Below are 15,471 nucleotides of genomic sequence, written 5' to 3'. Positions count from 1 at the left end.
ATACCAGGTTATCAAAGACCATTCCAGGTTATCATTCCAGTTGTCTACAAAGACCAATTTATCATTACAGGTTGTCGTTACAGGTTATGTATGGGTACCAGGTTATCATTACAGGTTATCTAATACCAGATTATCATTCCATGTTATCTACAAATACCAGTTTATCATGCCAGGTTATCTAACAGCAGGTTGTCAATACAGCATATACAATATCTATCAGGTTAGCAACTGGTGTCCGCGTTTATGAACGTGAAACCATTCCCATATTAGAATCTCATGGATCCCAATACACTGCAGTCTCTTTGGCCCAGTGGAATATCTGCAGCATACCACAGCAGATAACAATCGCCTTAGCTCAGCCATTAAGTCTGAGTTATTGGGTCCCCGACACCCTTTTGTCCTCCGTTCAGCTCGGAGCCAAACGACTCATGTAGTTCCAAAACATTAACCTTGATTGCCAGGGGTGGGAACTGGAGGCCAACATGGAGGGGTGCGTCATTCCACTACTGGTGAACTGCATGCTCCCTCTGAGGCTAGGGCCTCATTGGGAAATAAACCCAGATTTAAAACATTTGAATAGATAAAATGTATTAAAGATGTTTTTTATTGCCTAGAGCGTATCGTGAAAATTGACACGTCTCGTAATATCTATATATGAGACATTGGTTGAATTAGCAATACAATTCCTTAGCATTTCTCTACTTTTTCCTGTGTAATGTAAATGTACCTAATTTCATGTGCATTTATTTAATAGCAAAGACATGATCGATTCAAGACAGCCCTCTTCTTTGAATGAAACAGCTGGTGTTTCAGTATATCAGTAATTGCAGGATTCGCAGATTCCTCACACTGTCTCGGCCTAGACCCAGACGTTCTGTGTTAACTCCAAGCTATGCCAGAGACTAGACAACTACAACTTTCTCACTGAGTGGTTGTGTTGTGAATGGTCAGGCTCAAGGACAGTCATGTCTGTCCTTAGGCTGCACTCCGAAATAACTGAATTAGCATTGCATCTATGTGACATGTCCTGCTGTCTCATTTTACAACACAAACTGTACATTGTCTCCATGCACTGAAGCCAGAACCACGAAATAGAAATAGGCTCCCATATTGACACATACAGACAAAACATGAAACTCCTTCACATTCTCCTGCTACATTTTGTTTAAGGTGGCAACAATCAACATTTGTTATATTTGAATACGTGAAACCTACCGTAAGCTATAAAAAGTGTTGTAGAGAGTTTCTTCTGATTATTTTATGGCTATTTTATGACTGGTTAATGCCACTTGTGTTTATCCTAAACCACTTATGGGTAAACATACCAAGTGTGTGAACATTCTTCGACAAACAATTGACACACTAATAGCAAAGTCCAGAACATAGGTCTAGGAGAAGCAAAAGTGTTAGCTTTTCACAGGTTTCACACTAGCTAGTGTAAGTCATACAATTATACAATGGATTATACAGTAGCTCCCCAGTCTATACCTAAGAAAGCATTACTTTCAAATGTATGCATTGGCTAAACATGTCATTATAAAGATGTTCATGAGTTTTATGAGTGTAATCACTATTGTTTATGTGTCTCAATTCTTCAACACTGCCACATAAGTCTGCGTAAATTCAAAGTGGAAATCCCAGTCTCAATTGAGCTAATTGTGCTGCCACAATACTATCATACAGCTACTGTATCCTCTGGCATTGATATACCAACATTGATGATGACAACACTTAAAACTATTCCCCTGAATAGGTAGAGGAGAGGGAATGTAAACCCGTGACATCGAAGACTACTTTTGTCTGGAGTTGTCTTTTTCTCTGTGCTCCTTAAGTGTTATATGTGACAAACCGCACTCAATGAGCTGTATAGGGCCCTAAGCAGAAAATAGGGCGCTACTGCTAGAAAATGCACATCCAGAGGCGGCACTTCTCGTGGCCGGAGATTTTAATGCATGGAAACCAAAATGAGTTTTACCAAATGTTTACCAGCATGTCACCTGTGCAACTAGAGGCGAAAATACTCTAGCTCACCTTCCCTGAACACACATAAAAGCATACAAAGCTCTCCCTCACCCTCCCTTAGGCAAATCTGAACATAACTCTATCCTCTTGATTCCTGCTTGCAAGCAAAATCTCAAACAGGAATTACCAGTGACTTGCTCATTACGGAAGTGGTCCGATGAAGCGGATGCTAAGCTACAGGATGGTTTCGCTAGCATTCATCCGATAGCATTGAGGAGTTTACCACATCAGTCACCGGCTTCATTAATAAGTGCATCAACGACATCGTCCCCACAGTGACAGTACGTGCATATCCCAACCAGAAGCCATGGATTACAGGCAACATTCGCACTGAGCTAAAGAATAGAGCTGGTGCTTTCAAGGAGCGGGACACTAATCCGGACGCTTATAAGATACCCTGCTATGCCCTCCAACGAACCATCCAACAGGCCAGCTTCTATCCCCAAGCCATCAATACAGGACCGAGATCGTATCCTACTACACCGCCTCTGACGCTCGTAGGATGTGACAGGGCTTGCAAACTATCACGGATTACAAATGGAAACCCAGCTGAGAGCTGTCCAGTGACGAGAGCCTACCAACGAGCTAAAATGATTCTATGCTCGCTTCGAGGCTTGCAACACTGAACCATGCATGAGAGCACCAGCTATTCCAGAGGAATGTGTGATCACACTCTCCAAAGCCGATGTGAGATAGAACTTGTTTAAAGATAACATTCACAAGGCCGCAGGGCCAGATGGATTACCAGGACGCATACTCAGAGCATGTGCTGACCAGTTGGAAAGTGTCTTCAATTACATTTTCAACCTCTCCCTGACCCAGTCTGTAATACCTACATGTTTCAAGCAGACCACCATAGTCCCTGTGCCCAAGAACACCAAGGTAATCTGTCTTAATGACTATCGCCCCGTAGCACTCACATATGTAGCCATAAAATGTCTACTCGAACAATTTGCATTGTGTCCCCCCCCAACCCCTATTTTTATGCTGCTGCTACTCTCTGTTTATCATATATGCATAGTCACTTTAACTATACATTCATGTACATACTACCTCAATCGGGCCGACCAACCAGTGCTCTCGCACATTGGCTAACCGGGCTATCTGCATTGTGTCCCACCACCCACCAACCCCTCTTTTACGCTACTGCTGCTCTCTGTTCATCATATATGCATAGTCACTTTAACCATATCTACATGTACATACTACCTCCATCAGCCTGACTAACCGGTGTCTGTATGTAGACTCGCTACTTTTATAGCCTCGCTACTGTATATAGCCTGTTTTTTACTGTTGTTTTATTTCTTTACTTACCTATTGTTCACCTAATACCTTTTTTGCACTATTGGTTAGAGCCTGTAAGTAAGCATTTCACTGTAAGGTCTACACCTGTTGTATTCGGCGCACGTGACAAATAAACTTTGATTTGAAAATGTGGCTGGTCATTGCTCACATCAACACCATCATCCCAGACACCCTCCAATTCGCATACCGTCTCAACAGATCCAACGATAATGCAATCTCAATTGCACTCCACACTGCCCTTTCCCACAAGGACAAAAGGAACACCTACATGAGAATGCTGTTCACTGACTATATCTCAGCGTTCAACACCATAGTGCCCTCCAAGCTCACCACTAAGCTAAGGACCCTGGGATTAAACACCTACCTCTGCAACACGATCCTGGACTTCCTGACGGGCCGACAACACATCCGCCACGCTGACCCTCAACACGGGGGCCCCTCAGGGGTGTGTGCTTAGTCCTCTCCTGTACTTCCTGTTCACCCACAACTGCATGGCTGTGCACAACTCCAACACCATCATTAAGTTTGCAAAGGACGGGCCTCCCGGGTGGCGCAGTGGTCTAGGGCACTGCATCGCAGTGCTAACTGTGCCACCAGAGTCTCTGGGTTCGCACCCAGGCTCTGTCGCAGCCGGCCGCGACCGGGAGGTCCGTGGGGCGACGCACAATTGGCATAGCGTCGTCCGGGGTAGGGAGGGTTTGGCCGGTAGGGATATCCTTGTCTCATCACGCTCCAGCGACTCCTGTGGCGGGCCGGGCGCAGTGCGCGCCAACCAAGGGGGCCAGGTACACGGTGTTTCCTCCGACACATTGGTGCGGCTGGCTTCCGGGTTGGAGGCGCGCTGTGTTAAGAAGCAGTACGGCTGGTTAGGTTGTGCTTCGGAGGACGCATGGCTTTCGACCTTCGTCTCTCCCGAGCCCGTACGGGAGTTGTAGCGATGAGACAAGGTAGTAATTACTAGCGATTGGATACCACGAAAATTGGGGAGAAAATGGGATAAAAAAATAAAATAAAAAAAAGTTTGCAAAGGACACTGTGGTAAGCCTGATCATCAACGACAATGAGACAGCCTACAGGGAGGAGGTCAGAGACCTGGCAGTGTGGTGCCAGGACTACAACCTTTCCCGTCAGCAAGACAAAGGAGCTGATCGTGGACTAGAAGGAAACAGAGGGGCAAGCATGCCCCCATCCACATCGACAGGGCTGTAGTGGAGTAGGCCGAGAGCTTCAAGTTCCTTGGCGTTCGCATCACTAAGAAATGATCATGGTCCACACACACCAACACAGTTGTGAAAAAGGCACGACAACGCCTTTTCCCCCTAAGGAGGCTGAAAGGATTTGGCATGTGCCCTCAGATCCTTAAAAAGTTCACCATTGAGAGCATTTTGACTGCCTGCATCACCACTTGTTATGGCAACTCCTTGGCATCTGACTGCAAGGCGCTACAGAGGGTAGTGCGGACGGCCCAGAGCTCCCTGCCATCCAGGACTTCTATACCAGGTGGTTCAGAGGAAGGCCCTAAAAATTGTCAAAGACTTCAGCCACCCAAGTCATAGACTGTTCTCTCTGCTACCGCACGGCAAGTGGCACCAATACAACAAGTCTGAAACCAACAGGACCCTGAACAGCTTCTACCTCCAAGCCATAAATTTACAAAATAGTCTGGGTAGCTATTGATTAACTATTTAACTATTTGCATTGACACTTTTTGCACTAACTATTTTGACTCATCATCTGTGCTGCTGTTACTGTTTATTATCTATCCTCTTACCTCGTCACTTTACCCCTATCTATGTGTACATATCTACCTCAATTACCTTGTACCCCTGCACATCGACTCGGTACTGGCACCCCGTGTATATAGCCAAGTTATCGTTACTCATTGACTATTTATTCCTCATGTTAATATTTGTCTTTTATTTTTCTCTCTGCATTGTTGGGTAGGGCCTGTAAGTAAGCATTTCACTTACAAAGCATCTGAAAAATACAATTTGATTTGTTTTGAAACAAATTATATCAAATAAAAAAAATATATAATAAAATAAATGATATCAAATATACCAATAAATGTGAAGAGCAACATATATCTCTGACTGGACTTCCCCTTTAAGGGTTCTAATTACATTTTATTGAAAAGGAACACTTTATTTGTACAGGACTGAAGGTGACTAACGAGGGAAGTGCAGGGCTTAAATACCTATCGTCAGTCCCTTTACCCTGACAGAGATTGATATGAATATTTTGCCAAGGTCAAACAGGAGCCTATCAGCGTGCAAAGGGGAGTGGATCTGTGTGCCCAACGACTTCAGAACCAAAGCTGATGCCATACATTTCTCCTTAAGCCGCAATACCACAAATTCCACTTTGGTAACAATTTACTTAAAACCTGCAGGTATTGTAACGGCTGTCTATCTCTTCCTCCTCATCTGACGAGGAGAAGCGAGAAGGATCGGAGGACCAATACGCAGAGTGATAAGTGTCCATGTTTTAATAATATTAACTGAACACTACACAAGTAACAAAATAACAAATGTGAACGAACCGAAACAGGACCGTGTGGCGACAAACACTGACACGGAAGACAAACACCCACAAACCAACAGTGAAAAAGGCAACCTAAATATGGCTCCCAATCAGAGACAATGCAAAACACCTGCCTCTGATTGAGAACCATATCAGGCTAAATGAACAAACCTAAACATAGAAACAAATAACATAGACTGCCCACCCCAACTCACGCCCTGACCATACTAAATAAAGATAAAACAAGGGAAAATAAAGGTCAGAACGTGACAGGTATAATGCATTATGATGCAGTTATCATAATTCACCACAGAATACACATGAACTGTGACACTGTTTGTTTTGTGCTTTCTTTTTGATTCTTCACTTTATATATGTATATATTTTTCTCTTTTATTTTGATGTTTCTCCCCTGTGTACTGCCTGTATGTACTGCTTCTACGTTACCTTACACTTAATATAATACAAGATAATTGTTCACCAAAAAATATGCAGTTATCATGAGCAGTTGTCATGAGCATGAATGACCCCACTTAAATCTATGATAATAATCTCATAATAAATCATATTTAAATACCATCCTGGTATTGGAGTAATCATTTCAGAAGTTCTAACTTCAAATATGAGACATTTTAAACTATTGACATGTGCTTTATGATGCAGCTAACTCCCAAACATAGCTTTCCAAGGAACAACGTAACCACAGTAACACTGTAGCAGCTCCTTTTTAAATTGCTGTGGAAAAGGCCATGCTTGGGCTTTCGTCGACAGCAGCGGTATCACACAAACTGCTCCCAATAACAATAATAAAAAAAGAAGGAAAAAACATTTCCTGGCCAGAGGAAAATCAAAACATGGCTTAATAGAATGTTTTCCCTGTGATGTGTTATTTGCAACATTACTTCCGACCTTCGGGAATCTGCAATTACCAACAACATTCTTCTCGGATGCAGCTACAAGCTGTGTTTCACCTGAGTCGAATGTGTGATGAATGCTGCTTGGTTTGTTAGATTTCATGGAATGGGCTTGAAGTAGGCTAGTTGTTGTCATAGAAATAGAATGTGATTCAGGAAATAAGAGAGTAAGGAGGGGTTTGATGGGTTAATAGATTGGAACATTTTGGCCATGTTCTGTTATAATCTCCACCCGGCATAGCCAGAAGAGGACTGGCCACCCCTCATAGCCTGGTTCCTCTCTAGGTTTCTTCCTAGGTTTTGGCCTTTCTAAGGAGTTTTTCCTAGCCACCGTGCTTCTACACCTGCATTGCTTGCTGTTTGGGGTTTTAGGCTGGGTTTCTGTTACAGCACTTTGAGATATCAGCTGATATAAGAAGAGCTATATAAATACATTTGATTTGATTTGATTTGAGAGGGCCCGCATGAGGCATCACCATTTAGACAAAACTCTCATGGGCTTTCCAGTGGACTGTTAAACATTTTAGAACGCTAAATGTAGTCTACAGTGGCCCAATAACAATTCTGGCACCAAATGTAAGTTACTTGTGACATTTGGGGAGTTACAAATGAAACACTCTCCATCTTTTTACTAACAGACCAACAAAAAGGCCCAGGGGAGGAAAGGCATACAGAAGCACTGTAGAGGAGCGCTGTGATCTCTCATCGCGAAGAACAAGCGACAGTGTGCATTGTCCTGCGATGCGTACAGATCAGCGGCAGAGTTCTGCAGTAATGTCCTCACACCTCCTCGACAACTTCAGGATGAAGTCGCCACTCCCCTAGTAGGAGGTTCCCCTTTCCATGTACCTTGCTCTACGTTTAAGGACATCAGGGCCCATCTGGGCGCAATGCGCACATCTAGCGTGGTCCACGAAAGCTGCCATTGCACGGTCCACACCGAGGCAGGCAGCACATAACTGATGGGAATCAGAATGGGCCATGTAATTGCTGAAATTGCCAGGACAAGCCTTGTTAGCCTTGGACTGCTTTCTCTCCCCCTTCCCTGATGAATTGGTCGGTAAACCTGTCGCCATCTCGTTTCGACCGGGAGGGAAGTGAAGGATACCCGCACCACAAGCTGCTATTCAACAAAGGTAACATTAGCTGGAAGCTAGGTAAGCAGAAAAAGAAAGCTTTAATCACCAGGGGAGTGGGAAATAAAGTAATTCTATAGACTTTCAGGTTAGTGAAAGTAGCTCTAAGAGTGATGCTAGCTAATTAGCAGGCTATAACCACCTGAGTGACGATAGGTAGCTAGCCACGCCAGTTGGTGTTAATACCATATGCCGACTCTGTGTTTAAACCAAGTAACTTGAGGTAAAATGCACTGCTAGGCTTATCTTTTACAAGGGAATGTAAAAGGGGATGGTGCTTCAATGTTGGGGTAACACACTTTGAAGAAACCGCCACACTCCTGTTAGCCAAACAAAACAAATGGTGGCTTAGCACGAAAGGTTGCTAGCTTTGACACGTGTGGTGCCGTTCGCTATCTATCTAGATAGGTCACTCGACAGTTCAGCGAGCTAACTCTAAATGGTGGGAGCCAATGTAGAGCTAGAGACCTTGAGTAGAAGCTGCTAAAACTAGTGGAAACCTGCTCTTAGCAGGATGCTAAAGCAGTGGCGCTAGCGAGTCAACAGCACTAATTGCATGCAGGCTGGCTATGTACTGTGGCTGGGTGGTTCCACCTAACGTACCTAACTCCACGTAATTGTCGCAGATTGTGGCAAGGGTTTGAATCTCACATTCGTTTTATTTCCCCCTTTGAAAATATAGAATTACATTTATTGTGTTAGTGTGTTGAGAAGAGAAGGGCAGGAAAACCTTGTAAATTAAGATTATGAATGCATTTAATGAGTTTCTTGTTGGAATACCTCTTGCAGACGTCACATAGGCTACTACATAGGCTACTACATACATAGCACAGCTACATAAATAATAATCGCTACTATAGCCTATATTACATAGACATGTAAGCTACACTTACATATACTATTTATATGGATTATTATAATCATCAACTTTGTCACGTATGTGTTATTTGAATCAAGCATCGAGGACCAGCAGTGAACAGTGTTATCCTTAACAGAAATGCTTGATGCGAGGGGCGCTTGAATCCAATGTTAATGTGCACTGTTGTTTCAGTGTCAACCGCTTTAGCAGTGTGTGCTACCAGATAGAAATGATGAAGACAGTAAATTACAGCTATTTGACAAGTCCATAATGCTCTTCAAAAATGTTTTTAGGATGAATGATAAACTTAAATGTTGTTGATAACTGCATATTTTTTTCCATAAAAGCACATGGATGTGTGTGAAATGGATGAGCAAAAATGTTGGATTTTCTCACAAGCTAGGTTTCCATCCAATTGGCGCCAGATTTTCATGCGAATATTCTAAAATACGCATAAAGGAAATATGCACAGTTGACCTATTTTGAGAAATGCCATTGGTTGGTGGATATAAAGTCTAAGATATTTGATAGGCTGATGCAGAATTTGTTACAGGAAATAATCACTGCCACCTGCTCAGGTTAGCATAGGGCTAAATGTGTCAGGTTGTGTAATTGGAACAGCTAACGTAGCGTTTGATCACGTGCAAATAAGTAAATTCAATTTAATTTTGATGTCCAGTTTAAACTTAAAACTTTTTCTAATGTTAGCAAGGAGGGACCCTGTGAGTGTAACGGCGTTCCTCTCTCTCTTCATAAGAAGAGGAGGTGTAGTGATCGAGCCAAGGCGCAGCGGGTTGTGAAAACATGATGAGTTTTATTTATAAGACAAAACGAAACAAACTATACTTGAATAAACTAACAAAATAACAAAACGAAAATAGACAGACTAGTACGACGAACTGACATAACACACGCAGAACGAACGAACAAGTACTTACTACAAAAACGCACGAACGAACCGAAACAATCCCGTATGGTGTAACATCGACACAGACACAGGAGACAATCACCCACAAACAAACAGTGAGAACACCCTACCTAAATATGACTCTTAATTAGAGGAGAACGCAAAACACCTGCCTCTAATTAAGAGCCATACCAGGCAACCAAAACCAACATAGAAACAGATAACATAGACTGCCCACCCAAAACACATGCCCTGACCTAAACACATACAAAAACAACATAAAACAGGTCAGGACCGTTACAGAACCCCCCCCCTCAAGGTGCGAACGCCGGGCGCACCAGCACAAAGTCCAGGGGAGGGTCTGGGTGGGCAGTTGACCACGGGGGTGGCTCCGGCTCTGGACGCTGTCCCCACACCACCATAGTCACCCAAAGCTTCTGTCTACCCCTCCCAATGACCACCCTAAAACTCACATCCCCTAAATAAACGGCCAGCACCAGGAGAAGGGGCAGCACCGGGACAAGGGGCAGCACCGGGACAAGGGGCAGCACCGGGACAAGGGGCAGCACCGGGACAAGGGGCAGCACCGGGACAAGGGGCAGCACCGGGACAAGGGGCAGCACCAGGACAAGGGGCAGCACCAGGACAAGGGGCAGCACCAGGATAAAGACCAGCACCGGGACAAGGGGCAGCACCGGGACAAGGGGCAGCACCGGGACAAGGGGCAGCACCGGGACAAGGGACAGCACCGGGACAAGGGACAGCACCGGGACAAGGGGCAACACCGGGACAAGGGGCAACACCGGGACAAGGGGCAGGTCCCGGCTGATATACTCTGGCAGATCCTGGCTGAGGGACTCTGGCAGGTCTATGCAGGCTGACGGCTCTCGACGCTCATGGCGGGCTGACGGCTCTCGACGCTCATGGCGGGCTGACGGCTCTCGACGCTCATGGCGGGCTGACGGCTCTCGACGCTCATGGCGGGCTGACGGCTCTCGACGCTCATGGCGGGCTGACGGCTCTCGACGCTCATGGCGGGCTGACGGCTCTCGACGCTCATGGCGGGCTGACGGCTCTCGACGCTCATGGCGGGCTGACGGCTCTCGACGCTCATGGCGGGCTGACGGCTCTCGACGCTCATGGCGGGCTGACGGCTCTCGACGCTCATGGCGGGCTGACGGCTCTCGACGCTCATGGCTCTCTGGCGGCTCTGGCAGATCCTGTCTGGTTGGCGGCTCTGGCAGATCCTGTCTGGTTGGCGGCTCTGGCAGATCCTGTCTGGTTGGCGGCTCTGGCAGATCCTGTCCGGTTGGCGGCTCTGGCAGATCCTGTCTGGTTGGCGGCTCTGGCAGATCCTGTCTGGCGGACGGCTCTAGCGGCTCCTGTCTGGCGGACGGCTCTAGCGGCTCCTGTCTGGCGGACGGCTCTGTAGGCTCATGGCAGACGGGCGGCTTTGCAGGCTCATGGCAGACGGGCGGCTTTGCAGGCTCATGGCAGACGGATGGCTCAGACGGCGCTGGGGAGACGGATGGCTCAGATGGCGCTGGGGAGACGGATGACTCAGATGGCGCTGGGGAGACGGATGACTCAGATGGCGCTGGGGAGACGGATGGCTCTGGCCGGATACGGCGCACTGTAGACCTGGTGCGTGGTGCCGGAACTGGAGGCACCGTGCTAAGGATAAGCACCTTCCTACTAGTGCGGGGAGCAGGGACAGGGCACACTGTATTCTCAAAGCCCACTCTATACCTGATGCGAGGTACCGGTACTGGTGACACCGGGCTGAGGACAAGCACATCAGGATTAGTAGGGGGAGAAGATACAGTGTGTTCAGGGCTCTGGAGACACACAGGAGGCTTTGTGCGTGGTGCCGGAACTGGAGGCACCGAACTGGATACACGCACTACAGAGAGAGTGCGTGGAGGAGGAACTGGGCTCAGGAGACGCACTGGTAGCCTAGTGCGTAGTATAGGCACTGTAGGTACTAGGCTGGGGCGGGGAGGTGGCGCCGGAAATACCGGACCGTGGAGGCGTACTGGCACTCTTGAGCATTGAGCCTGCCCAACCTTACCTGGTTGAATGCTCCCGGTCGCCCGACCAGTGCGGGGAGGTGGAATAACCCGCACCGGCCTATGTAGGCGAACCGGGGAAACCATGCGTAAGGCCGGTGCCATGTATGCCGGCCCGAGGAGACGCACTGGAGACCAGACGCGTTGAGCCGGCCTCATGACACCTGGCTCAATACCCAATCTAGCCCTACCAGTGCGGGGAGGTGGAATAACCCGCACTGGGCTATGCACTCGTACAGGAGACACCGTGCGCTCTACTGCGTAACACGGCGCCTGCCCGTACTCCCGCTCTCCACGGTAAGCCTGGGAAGTGGGCGCAGGTCTCCTACCTGCCCTTGGCCCACTACCTCTTAGCCCCCCCCCCCCCCCCCCCCCCAAGAAATTTTTGGGAGTTACTTACGGGCTTTTTGGGCTTCCGTGCCAGACGCGTTCCCTCATAGCTCCGGTTCCTCTCTCCGGTAGCCTCTGCTCTCCTCAGTGCCTCCAGCTGTTCCCATGGGAGGCGATCCCTACCAGCCAGGATCTCCTCCCATGTGTAGCAACCCTTTCCGTCCAATATATCGTCCCATGTCCATTGCTCCTTCTTTTCCTGTCCCTTACTCCATTTACTCCGCTGCTTGGCTCTGGAATGGTGGGTGATTCTGTAACGGCGTTCCTCTCTCTCTTCATAAGAAGAGGAGGTGTAGTGATCGAGCCAAGGCGCAGCGGGTTGTGAAAACATGATGAGTTTTATTTATAAGACAAAACGAAACAAACTATACTTGAATAAACTAACAAAATAACAAAACGAAAATAGACAGACTAGTACGACGAACTGACATAACACACGCAGAACGAACGAACAAGTACTTACTACAAAAACGCACGAACAAACCGAAACAATCCCGTATGGTGTAACATCGACACAGACACAGGAGACAATCACCCACAAACAAACAGTGAGAACACCCTACCTAAATATGACTCTTAATTAGAGGAGAACGCAAAAACACCTGCCTCTAATTAAGAGCCATACCAGGCAACCAAAACCAACATAGAAACAGATAACATAGACTGCCCACCCAAAACACATGCCCTGACCTAAACACATACAAAAACAACATAAAACAGGTCAGGACCGTTACAGTGAGTCTCCTTTAATGTACATATTGTCATGAATTTTACTTGTGATTTCAACTTGAATGGGTTATTGTGTATGTATTGTAATATCCATGTATTTCAGTATCTTTGACTGTCATGTGGATATCGGTAAAAACTTGAACTTGAACATCAGCTATCCGGGTGTCGGCTATCACCGGTTATCGCTTGATCTGATTGAATCTAGGCCTTGCCAAGGACAGGCATATCCAAGCAGTGAACAAGAGGTAGGCCTATACAGTGTGTTTCACCATAACCTTACTGATCTAAATTGCCTGTGAAGAAGCTGCCTACCCTGCCTTAAAAATTTGGATTACTTGGTACCAATACTCATAGATACGACAACCTCATAGGCAAAGCTTAATAATGACCAAACCCCAAGGTACATCTTTCTCAGATATAATTTGATAGACTAACGTAGGGACCAAATCCCTTGAGCCAGTGACACAGACTGACTGATGAAATGTAGAATTATCTTGGACTGCTAAGAATTCTCAACAGCCGCATTCAGATTCTTTGAATTCAATCTCTATTGATGTTCAAGTGGCACGCATTTCAAGTGGATACAAACCGATATGGAGAGAACTGAAAACCTGAACTAATCGAGAGGATGATGGCTGTCATGAAGGGCTTCAAGACAATCGAGAGACTATAATGGAAACGCTATGTACTGTAGTATGGAGAGAATTAAAACAGACAGCTTTAGAGACCCAACAGACACACGTAGCTCGGGGGGGGGGGGGGGAGTGCAGCCTTCGCTTCCTGCACACTGACACTAATCCAAAGGCTGGGGGATTCTTTCCTCATTCCCCTGCAGGCACTGCTCTCAGATCAGTCCTGACATTCACAGTCACACAAAGCAGACTATAAATATGCAGGCCACACACAAACACACGAACACGCCCGCACGCACGCACGCACACACACACAAACAATCAACGTTCGGTTCACCATTCTCAAGCTCATTTTAAGCCCACAGCCGCCAGTTGTCCGCTGAAAATATTCAGACGTCGTTTTGCTACGGTTCATCAATGCAGATTTATCTGCAATGTACTCTTTTGCTGGCATGGTTGAGTGCCCACACAGGCTCTGTTGTTTCTTTTTCTCATTGGCTGTGCTGTGTTGGTCAGCTGTGCTAGCCATGGCAGCCCATGCAAACAAGCGTGGCGTATGTGACTGTTGTGGGACTCAAGTTGATTCAAAGCGACAAAGGGGGGGGGGGGGGGGGGGTCGCCACTCGGAAAGCACATGTGCAATGCACTGTGAGTCATATTACACCAATGACAGACCATCACGGCGAATTAAAGGCATGGCGCTGGCGGGGTGGCGGCGGTCAGTAAACATCATTAATGCAAAGACGCCCTCGTCCCCTGTAAACAAGCTCTGTGCACATGGGATGGCAGGACTGGCAAGAGCAGATCTATGAAATACGGTGTTTATGAGTGAATTCACTACAAGCCGACTGAGGGAGCTTATACAGCCACAACTCAAATCACTTCAGTCCCACAAAAGCTTTTTTTGTTGGAACATTGCTGTGAGGTTGAAGAAACTATGTTTAGACACTATTCTACTGGCGTACAAGTGGAAAGCAAACCTGGTTACAGTTGTCAGGTTGCTAGGCAGTGGCAAACGCTCCAAATGCACTGTGTTTATGGGATGTAGGGAGGTCATCGCTGGTATAATAGAAGTCCATAGCTAATATATGCCAAAGATATTGAAATAATAACAAATAATGGCAGCTATACACAGTTATACATGTGCAATTCTACCATGATTGTGCCACATTGTACAAGTCGCAGACACATTTTTAAAGGACCAGGGCATCATTACTGGCACAGAGTGAGAGGTTCAACCATGAATAACTAATATTTATTTATGCACCAACTCACAAGGGCAAACAGTAGAATTACTGTGCATGTCTACCTTATAAGCTTAGGAAGGATATACTACTATTAAGAGCCATATTTATAAAGTGTTAACAACCAAGTACAAAGTTGACACCTATTTGCTCAGTTGGGGTTAAAATATCTCCCTAAAAACTAGAAACAAAACATAAAAATGTGAGGATAGAGGATTGCGAATGTACTAGCAGGACAACCCTGAATCGTGTGAAACCACAGCCAAAATGGGAAAGTTCAGCTAGCATGTCTGATTCTCATGCCTCTACAGCCAAAAGCAGAAACGGTAACATGTCTGTGACTCCCTAGCAGAGGAGAAATGCCAGAATGGTTGATTTATAGCCTCACTTGCCACATAATAAATCACACAGATACATCTGAAACAAAAACTGTATCAGCAGTCATCTCTACCCAGACTTCCATCCCTCCTCTTCGAATTAATTTATACTGTCAATGAACTTCATCCATATGAGAATGATAAAGCCATTTGTTTCCAATGGATTGCAGCTCATACAAATGATCTCTCCATAAATGCCATTGTTTATGTGTGCGTGCGCGTGTATGTGTGTGTGTCAGTAAAGTATTGAGTTAGCGTGCAGTAGGTCCCTGGTTTTATCGCAGTTACAGTTAGGCAGCAAACCACACAAATATGCTACCCTGGTGTCAGAAGTGGGATGGATGGCCGCGGTCAGGTATTTTAC

General features: G+C 46.2%; 1 protein-coding gene across 2 annotated transcripts in view; it reads right to left on the bottom strand.

Moving 5' to 3' along the window:
• Positions 1-15,471, bottom strand: part of LOC129854118 (potassium voltage-gated channel subfamily A member 1-like) — a 129,172-nt gene that overhangs the window by 99,563 nt on the left and 14,138 nt on the right. The gene's annotated exons all lie outside the window — the stretch shown is intronic.

Source organism: Salvelinus fontinalis, chromosome 4, assembly GCF_029448725.1.
Source record: "Salvelinus fontinalis isolate EN_2023a chromosome 4, ASM2944872v1, whole genome shotgun sequence".
NCBI lineage: Eukaryota > Metazoa > Chordata > Actinopteri > Salmoniformes > Salmonidae > Salvelinus > Salvelinus fontinalis.
Note: the sequence above shows the minus strand (reverse complement) of the source record. Positions and strands in the feature narration are given on the sequence as shown.